A 10000-nucleotide genomic window follows, 5' to 3' on the forward strand; every position below is an offset into this window, starting at 1 on the left:
TGACTAAGTGTCATTATTTTAGAGTACCAGGCCTCTATAGAAAAGTTTGGTTTTTTGTCTATGTGTCATCATTTTAGAGTACCAGGCCTCTATAGAAAAGTTTGGTTTTTTGTCTATGTGTCATCATTTTAGAGTACCAGGGCTCTATAGAAAAGTTTGGTAAATTTGACTAAGTGTCTAGGAGCATTTCCCTTTAAGAAGGCCGACGTGCTATGGTTCTCCACCTGGGTCTGGAACGCCAAATTAGTCCCTCTCCTAGCTGGAAGTCCAAAAAAAAAGGCGTGAATTTGACTAAGTGTCTAGGAGGATGTCCCCTTAAGAAGGCCGACGTGCCTTGGTTCTCTACCTGGGTACGGAACACCAAATTAGTCCCTCTCCTAGCTGGAAGTCCAAAAAAAAGGCGTGAATTTGACTAAGTGTCTAGGAGCATTTCCCTTTAAGAAGGCCGACGTGCTATGGTTCTCCACCTGGGTACGGAACGCCAAATTAGTCCCTCTCCTAGCTGGAAGTCCAAAAAAAAAGGCGTGAATTTGACTAAGTGTCTAGGAGCATTTCCCTTTAAGAAGGCCGACGTGCTATGGTTCTCCACCTGGGTACGGAACGCCAAATTAGTCCCTCTCCTAGCTGGAAGTCCAAAAAAAAAGGCGTGAATTTGACTAAGTGTCTAGGAGCATTTCCCTTTAAGAAGGCCGACGTGCTATGGTTCTCCACCTGGGTACGGAACGCCAAATTAGTGCTTCTCCTAGCTGGAAGTCCAAAAAAAAGGCGTGAATTTGACTAAGTGTCTAGGAGCATTTCCCTTTAAGAAGGCCGACGTGCTATGGTTCTCCACCTGGGTACGGAACGCCAAATTAGTCCCTCTCCTAGCTGGAACATTTCCCTTTAAGAAGGCCGACCTGCTATGGTTCTCCACCCGGGTACGGAAAGCAAAATTAGTCCCTCTCCTCGCTGGAAGTCCAAAAAAAAAAGGCGTGAATTTGACTAAGTGCCTAGGAGCATTTCCCTTTAAGAAGGCCGACGTGCTATGGTTCTCCACCTGGGTCAGGAAAGCAAAATTGTCCCTCTCCTCGCTGGAAGTCCAAAAAAAAAGGCGTGAATTTGACTAAGTGCCTAGGAGCATTTCCCTTTAAGAAGGCCGACGTGCTATGGTTCTCCACCTGGGTCAGGAAAGCAAAATTGTCCCTCTCCTCGCTGGAAGTCCAAAAAAAAGGCGTAAATTTGACTAAGTGCCTAGGAGGATGTCCCTTTAAGAAGGCCGACGTGCTATGGTTCTCCACCTGGGTCAGGAAAGCAAAATTGTCCCTCTCCTCGCTGGAAGTCCAAAAAAAAGGCGTAAATTTGACTAAGTGCCTAGGAGGATGTCCCTTAAAGAAGGCCGACGTGCTATGGTTCTCCACCTGGGTCTGGAACGCCAAATTAGTCCCTCTCCTCGCTGGAAGTCCAAAAAAAAGGCGGAAATTTGACTAAGTGCCTAGGAGGATGTCCCTTTAAGAAGGCCGACGTGCTATGGTTCTCCACCTGGGTCCGGAAAGCAAAATTGTCCCTCTCCTCGCTGGAAGTCCAAAAAAAAGGCGTGAATTTGACTAAGTGCCTAGGAGCATTTCCCTTTAAGAAGGCCGACGTGCTATGGTTCTCCACCTGGGTCAGGAAAGCAAAATTGTCCCTCTCCTCGCTGGAAGTCCAAAAAAAAGGCGTGAATTTGACTAAGTGCCTAGGAGCATTTCCCTTTAAGAAGGCCGACGTGCTATGGTTCTCCACCTGGGTCAGGAAAGCAAAATTGTCCCTCTCCTCGCTGGAAGTCCAAAAAAAAGGCGTAAATTTGACTAAGTGCCTAGGAGGATGTCCCTTTAAGAAGGCCGACGTGCTATGGTTCTCCACCTGGGTCAGGAAAGCAAAATTGTCCCTCTCCTCGCTGGAAGTCCAAAAAAAAGGCGTAAATTTGACTAAGTGCCTAGGAGGATGTCCCTTAAAGAAGGCCGACGTGCTATGGTTCTCCACCTGGGTCAGGAAAGCAAAATTGTCCCTCTCCTCGCTGGAAGTCCAAAAAAAAGGCGTGAATTTGACTAAGTGCCTAGGAGCATTTCCCTTTAAGAAGGCCGACGTGCTATGGTTCTCCACCTGGGTCAGGAAAGCAAAATTGTCCCTCTCCTCGCTGGAAGTCCAAAAAAAAGGCCTGAATTTGACTAAGTGCCTAGGAGCATTTCCCTTTAAGAAGGCCGACGTGCTATGGTTCTCCACCTGGGTCAGGAAAGCAAAATTGTCCCTCTCCTCGCTGGAAGTCCAAAAAAAAGGCCTGAATTTGACTAAGTGCCTAGGAGCATTTCCCTTTAAGAAGGCCGACGTGCTATGGTTCTCCACCTGGGTCAGGAAAGCAAAATTGTCCCTCTCCTCGCTGGAAGTCCAAAAAAAAGGCGTGAATTTGACTAAGTGCCTAGGAGGATGTCCCTTTAAGAAGGCCGACGTGCTATGGTTCTCCACCTGGGTCAGGAAAGCAAAATTGTCCCTCTCCTCGCTGGAAGTCCAAAAAAAAAAGGTGTAAATTTGACTAAGTGTCTAGGAGCATTTCCCTTTAAGAAGGCCGACCTGCTATGGTTCTCCACCTGGGTCAGGAACGCCAAATTGTCCCTCTCCTCGCTGGAAGTCCAAAAAAAAGGCGTGAATTTGACTAAGTGCCTAGGAGCATTTCCCTTTAAGAAGGCCGACGTGCTATGGTTCTCCACCCGGGTACGGAAAGCAAAATTAGTCCCTCTCCTCGCTGGAAGTCCAAAAAAAAGGCGTAAATTTGACTAAGTGCCTAGGAGGATGTCCCTTTAAGAAGGCTGACCTGCTATGGTTCTCCACCCGGGTGCGGAAAGCAAAATTAGTCCCTCTCCTCGCTGGAAGTCCAAAAAAAAGGCGGAAATTTGACTAAGTGCCTAGGAGGATGTCCCTTTAAGAAGGCTGACGTGCTATGGTTCTCCACCTGGGTCAGGAAAGCAAAATTGTCCCTCTCCTCGCTGGAAGTCCAAAAAAAAGGCGTAAATTTGACTAAGTGCCTAGGAGGATGTCCCTTAAAGAAGGCCGACGTGCTATGGTTCTCCACCTGGGTCTGGAACGCCAAATTAGTCCCTCTCCTCGCTGGAAGTCCAAAAAAAAGGCGGAAATTTGACTAAGTGCCTAGGAGGATGTCCCTTTAAGAAGGCCGACGTGCTATGGTTCTCCACCTGGGTCCGGAAAGCAAAATTGTCCCTCTCCTCGCTGGAAGTCCAAAAAAAAGGCGTGAATTTGACTAAGTGCCTAGGAGCATTTCCCTTTAAGAAGGCCGACGTGCTATGGTTCTCCACCTGGGTCAGGAAAGCAAAATTGTCCCTCTCCTCGCTGGAAGTCCAAAAAAAAGGCGTGAATTTGACTAAGTGCCTAGGAGCATTTCCCTTTAAGAAGGCCGACGTGCTATGGTTCTCCACCTGGGTCAGGAAAGCAAAATTGTCCCTCTCCTCGCTGGAAGTCCAAAAAAAAGGCGTGAATTTGACTAAGTGCCTAGGAGGATGTCCCTTTAAGAAGGCCGACGTGCTATGGTTCTCCACCTGGGTCAGGAAAGCAAAATTGTCCCTCTCCTCGCTGGAAGTCCAAAAAAAAGGCGTGAATTTGACTAAGTGCCTAGGAGCATTTCCCTTTAAGAAGGCCGACGTGCTATGGTTCTCCACCCGGGTACGGAAAGCAAAATTAGTCCCTCTCCTCGCTGGAAGTCCAAAAAAAAGGCGTAAATTTGACTAAGTGCCTAGGAGGATGTCCCTTTAAGAAGGCTGACCTGCTATGGTTCTCCACCCGGGTACGGAAAGCAAAATTAGTCCCTCTCCTCGCTGGAAGTCCAAAAAAAAGGCGTAAATTTGACTAAGTGCCTAGGAGGATGTCCCCTTAAGAAGGCTGACCTGCTATGGTTCTCCACCCGGGTACGGAAAGCAAAATTAGTCCCTCTCCTCGCTGGAAGTCCAAAAAAAAGGCGTAAATTTGACTAAGTGCCTAGGAGGATGTCCCTTTAAGAAGGCTGACCTGCTATGGTTCTCCACCCGGGTACGGAAAGCAAAATTAGTCCCTCTCCTCGCTGGAAGTCCAAAAAAAAAGGTGTAAATTTGACTAAGTGCCTAGGAGGATGTCCCTTTAAGAAGGCCGACGTGCTATGGTCCTCCACCTGGGTCAGGAACGCAAAATTGTCCCTCTCCTCGCTGGAAGTCCAAAAAAAAGGCGTAAATTTGACTAAGTGCCTAGGAGCATGTCCCCTTAAGAAGGCCGACGTGCCTTGGTTCTCTACCTGGGTACGGAACGCCAAATTAGTCCCTCTCCTAGCTGGAAGTCCCAAAAAAAGGCGTGAATTTGACTAAGTGCCTAGGAGGATGTCCCCTTAAGAAGGCCGACGTCCCTTGGTTCTCCACCTGGGTCAGGAACGCAAAATTGTCCCTCTCCTCGCTGGAAGTCCAAAAAAAAGGCGTGAATTTCACTAAGTGCCTAGGAGGATGTCCCTTTAAGAAGGCCGACCTGCTATGGTTCTCCACCTGGGTCTGGAAAGCAAAATTGTCCCTCTCCTCGCTGGAAGTCCAAAAAAAAGGCGGAAATTTGACTAAGTGCCTAGGAGGATGTCCCTTTAAGAAGGCTGACCTGCTATGGTTCTCCACCCGGGGACGGAAAGCAAAATTAGTCCCTCTCCTCGCTGGAAGTCCAAAAAAAAGGCGTAAATTTGACTAAGTGCCTAGGAGGATGTCCCTTTAAGAAGGCTGACCTGCTATGGTTCTCCACCCGGGTACGGAAAGCAAAATTAGTCCCTCTCCTCGCTGGAAGTCCAAAAAAAAAGGTGTAAATTTGACTAAGTGCCTAGGAGGATGTCCCTTTAAGAAGGCCGACGTGCTATGGTCCTCCACCTGGGTCAGGAACGCAAAATTGTCCCTCTCCTCGCTGGAAGTCCAAAAAAAAGGCGTAAATTTGACTAAGTGCCTAGGAGCATGTCCCCTTAAGAAGGCCGACGTGCCTTGGTTCTCTACCTGGGTACGGAACGCCAAATTAGTCCCTCTCCTAGCTGGAAGTCCCAAAAAAAGGCGTGAATTTGACTAAGTGCCTAGGAGGATGTCCCCTTAAGAAGGCCGACGTCCCTTGGTTCTCCACCTGGGTCAGGAACGCAAAATTGTCCCTCTCCTCGCTGGAAGTCCAAAAAAAAGGCGTGAATTTCACTAAGTGCCTAGGAGGATGTCCCTTTAAGAAGGCCGACCTGCTATGGTTCTCCACCTGGGTCTGGAAAGCAAAATTGTCCCTCTCCTCGCTGGAAGTCCAAAAAAAAGGCGGAAATTTGACTAAGTGCCTAGGAGGATGTCCCTTTAAGAAGGCTGACCTGCTATGGTTCTCCACCCGGGGACGGAAAGCAAAATTAGTCCCTCTCCTCGCTGGAAGTCCAAAAAAAAGGCGTAAATTTGACTAAGTGCCTAGGAGGATGTCCCTTTAAGAAGGCCGACGTGCTATGGTTCTCCACCTGGGTCTGGAACGCCAAATTAGTCCCTCTCCTAGCTGGAAGTCCAAAAAAAAAGGCGTGAATTTGACTAAGTGTCTAGGAGGATGTCCCCTTAAGAAGGCCGACGTGCCTTGGTTCTCTACCTGGGTACGGCACGCCAAATTAGTCCCTCTCCTCGCTGGAAGTCCAAAAAAAAGGCGTGAATTTGACTAAGTGCCTAGGAGGATGTCCCTTTAAGAAGGCCGACCTGCTATGGTTCTCCACCTGGGTCCGGAAAGCAAAATTAGTCCCTCTCCTCGCTGGAAGTCCAAATAAAAGGCGTAAATTTGACTAAGTGCCTAGGAGGATGTCCCTTTAAGAAGGCCGACCTGCTATGGTTCTCCACCTGGGTCAGGAAAGCAAAATTGTCCCTCTCCTCGCTGGAAGTCCAAAAAAAAGGCGTAAATTTGACTAAGTGCCTAGGAGGATGTCCCTTTAAGAAGGCCGACGTGCTATGGTTCTCCACCTGGGTCTGGAACGCCAAATTAGTCCCTCTCCTCGCTGGAAGTCCAAAAAAAAGGCGGAAATTTGACTAAGTGCCTAGGAGGATGTCCCCTTAAGAAGGCCGACGTGCCTTGGTTCTCTACCTGGGTACGGAACGCCAAATTAGTCCCTCTCCTAGCTGGAAGTAGTCAAAAAAAGGCGGAAATTTGACTAAGTGTCATTATTTTAGAGTACCAGGCCTCTATAGAAAAGTTTGGTTTTTTGTCTATGTGTCATCATTTTAGAGTACCAGGCCTCTATAGAAAAGTTTGGTTTTTTGTCTATGTGTCATCATTTTAGAGTACCAGGCCTCTATAGAAAAGTTTGGTTTTTTGTCTATGTGTCATCATTTTAGAGTACCAGGGCTCTATAGAAAAGTTTGGTAAATTTGACTAAGTGTCTAGGAGCATTTCCCTTTAAGAAGGCCGACGTGCTATGGTTCTCCACCTGGGTCTGGAACGCCAAATTAGTCCCTCTCCTCGCTGGAAGTCCAAAAAAAAGGCGTGAATTTGACTAAGTGCCTAGGAGGATGTCCCTTTAAGAAGGCCGACGTGCTATGGTTCTCCACCTGGGTCAGGAAAGCAAAATTGTCCCTCTCCTCGCTGGAAGTCCAAAAAAAAGGCGTGAATTTGACTAAGTGCCTAGGAGCATTTCCCTTTAAGAAGGCCGACGTGCTATGGTTCTCCACCCGGGTACGGAAAGCAAAATTAGTCCCTCTCCTCGCTGGAAGTCCAAAAAAAAGGCGTGAATTTGACTAAGTGCCTAGGAGGATGTCCCTTTAAGAAGGCTGACCTGCTATGGTTCTCCACCCGGGTGCGGAAAGCAAAATTAGTCCCTCTCCTCGCTGGAAGTCCAAAAAAAAGGCGTAAATTTGACTAAGTGCCTAGGAGCATTTCCCTTTAAGAAGGCCGACCTGCTATGGTTCTCCACCCGGGTCCGGAACTCAAAATTAGTCCCTCTCCTAGTTGGAAGTCATCAAAAAAAGGCGGAAATTTGACTAAGTGCCATCATTTTAGAGTACCAGGACTACAGTGGGGGAATTGGAGCCCTCTGGTGGACACCCCCTGCAAATGCACCCTGAATTAAACACATTATTTCCAGTTCTTTTGGGGCCCTATATTCAGACGGTGTGTAGCCCTCCAGTGGACTCCCGCCTCCAATGCACCCCCCAAATTAAAGACATCACCCCCCAAATTAAAGGCATCATTTCCAGTTCTTTTGGGGCCCTATTTTCAGACAGTTTGGCGGATTTCCTTGACGCCGGGGAGTCCTACAGGTGTTCCCGGGGAATGAGAGGCCTTTTGTGGGCCAGAAAGAGTGGGGAACCCTTGGAGCCCCTATTTTCAGACAGTTTGGCTTATTTCGGTGACGCCGGGGCGTCCATCAGGTCTTCCCGGGGAATGAGAGGCCTTTTGTGGCCATATGTCAACAAAAGAGTGGGGAAATGGAGCCCTCCGGTGGACTCCCGCTGCAAATGCACCCCCCAAATTAAATACATTAATTCCAGGCCTTTTGGGGCCCTATATTCAGACGGTGTGGAGCCCTCCAGTGGACTCCCGCCTCCAATGCACCCCCATAATTATAGACATCACCCCCCAAATTAAACACATTATTTCCAGTTCTTTTGGGCCTCTATTTTCAGACGGTTTGGCGTATTTCCTTGACGCCGGGGAGTCCTACAGGTGTTCCCGGGGAATGAGAGGCCTTTTGTGGGCCAGAAAGAGTGGGGAACCCTTGGAGCCCCTATTTTCAGACAGTTTGCCGTATTTCGGTGACGCCGGGGCGTCCATCAGGTCTTCCCGGGGAATGTGAGGCCTTTCGTGGGCCATATTTTCAGACAGATTGGCCTGTTTCAGTGACGCCGAGGCGTCCATCAGGTCTTCCCGGGGAGTGTGAGGCCTTTTGGGGCCCTATTTTCAGACAGAAAAAAAAGAAAAGTAACCCTTACACTACAAAGGACAGCGGGGAAACGCCCCCCCAGCAAAGTCACAGGGGAAGTGGGGTAGACAAGTGGAGAGTGTCTGGGGAAAAGTCCACAAAATGATCAAAAATCACACACAGGTACGAGTGCCACAAGTCCCGCCGCGTCCCACCCGAGTCCGAGGTGCCCCCCACATGCCCAAAACGCACCCAGCAAAGGCGCACTGTGATTGGGAAGAAAAGTTGGAAAAGTGGGCAAAAGTCCGGAAAAATGACCAAAAACCACACCCAGGTTAGAGCCCCACACGTCCTGCAGTCGCACCCGAGTCCTGGGATGCCCAACATGTCCAAAAAAATCAAAAAAAGCCCAAAAAATCAAAAAAAATCCCCGGGCCGTATCTTGGACGCCGGCGTACCGCGTTCGGCCCTCGTGCCGTAGTTTGGCGACCGATTGTAAAAATTTGCCGCGACCGGCTAGTTTTTTTCCTTGGAGTAAATAGAGAGTAGATCCAGCAGAAAATATGCACTAAAAACAAAGAGAGGGAGTTTGGAGGGGGGCAAAAACGCCCTCTTGGAACTTTTGCAGCAGCACACATCAAACTAGCGGGGAGAAGGCATGCATAGCAAAAGTCCACGAAATGATCAAAAATCACACCCAGGTTCGAGTCCCACAAGTCCCGCCGCGTTCCACCAGTGTGCCTGACATGTCCACAACGCACCCAGCAAAGGCGCACTGTGATTGGGAAGAAAAGTTGGGAAAGTGGGCAAAAGTCCCGAATTTGGTCCAAAATCACACCCAGGTTCGAGTCCCACAAGTCCCGCCGCGTTCCACCAGTGTCTCGGGGTGCCTACAATGTCCACAACGCACCCAGCAAAGGCGCACTGTGATTGGGAAGAAAAGTTGGGAAAGTGGGCAAAAGTCCCGAATTTGGTCCAAAATCACACCCAGGTTCGAGTCCCACAAGTCCCGCCGCGTTCCACCAGGGTTCCGGGGTGCCTGACATGTCCACGACGCACCCAGCAAAGGCGCACTGTGATTGGGAAGAAAAGTTGGGAAAGTGGGCAAAAGTCCCGAATTTGGTCCAAAATCACACCCAGGTTCGAGTCCCACAAGTCCCGCCGCGTTCCACCAGTGTCTCGGGGTGCCTACAATGTCCACAACGCACCCAGCAAAGGCGCACTGTGATTGGGAAGAAAAGTTGGGAAAGTGGGCAAAAGTCCCGAATTTGGTCCAAAATCACACCCAGGTTCGAGTCCCACAAGTCCCGCCGCGTTCCACCAGTGTCTCGGGGTGCCTACAATGTCCACAACGCACCCAGCAAAGGCGCACTGTGATTGGGAAGAAAAGTTGGGAAAGTGGGCAAAAGTCCCGAATTCTGTCCAAAATCACACCCAGGTTCGAGTCCCACAAGTCCCGCCGCGTTCCACCAGGGTTCCGGGGTGCCTACAATGTCCACAACGCACCCAGCAAAGGCGCACTGTGATTGGGAAGAAAAGTTGGGAAAGTGGGCAAAAGTCCCGAATTTGGTCCAAAATCACACCCAGGTTCGAGTCCCACAAGTCCCGCCGCGTTCCACCAGGGTTCCGGGGTGCCTACAATGTCCACAACGCACCCAGCAAAGGCGCACTGTGATTGGGAAGAAAAGTTGGGAAAGTGGGCAAAAGTCCCGAATTTGGTCCAAAATCACACCCAGGTTCGAGTCCCACAAGTCCCGCCGCGTTCCACCAGGGTTCCGGGGGTGCCTGGCATGTCCACAACTTACCCAGCAAAGGCGCACTGTGATTGGGAAGAAAAGTTGGGAAAGTGGGCAAAAGTCCCGAATTTGGTCCAAAATCACACCCAGGTTCGAGTCCCACAAGTCCCGCCGCGTTCCACCAGGGTTCCGGGGTGCCTGACATGTCCACGACGCACCCAGCAAAGGCGCACTGTGATTGGGAAGAAAAGTTGGGAAAGTGGGCAAAAGTCCCGAATTTGGTCCAAAATTATGCCCGGGTTGGAGTACCACGAGTCCGGCCGAGTTCCACCGGTGTCCCGGGGGTGCCTGCCATGTCCACAACTTACCCAGCAAAGGCGCACTGTGATTG

The sequence above is a fragment of the Nerophis lumbriciformis genome, unplaced genomic scaffold, assembly GCF_033978685.3.
Source record: "Nerophis lumbriciformis unplaced genomic scaffold, RoL_Nlum_v2.1 HiC_scaffold_63, whole genome shotgun sequence".
Classification (NCBI taxonomy): Eukaryota; Metazoa; Chordata; class Actinopteri; order Syngnathiformes; family Syngnathidae; genus Nerophis; species Nerophis lumbriciformis.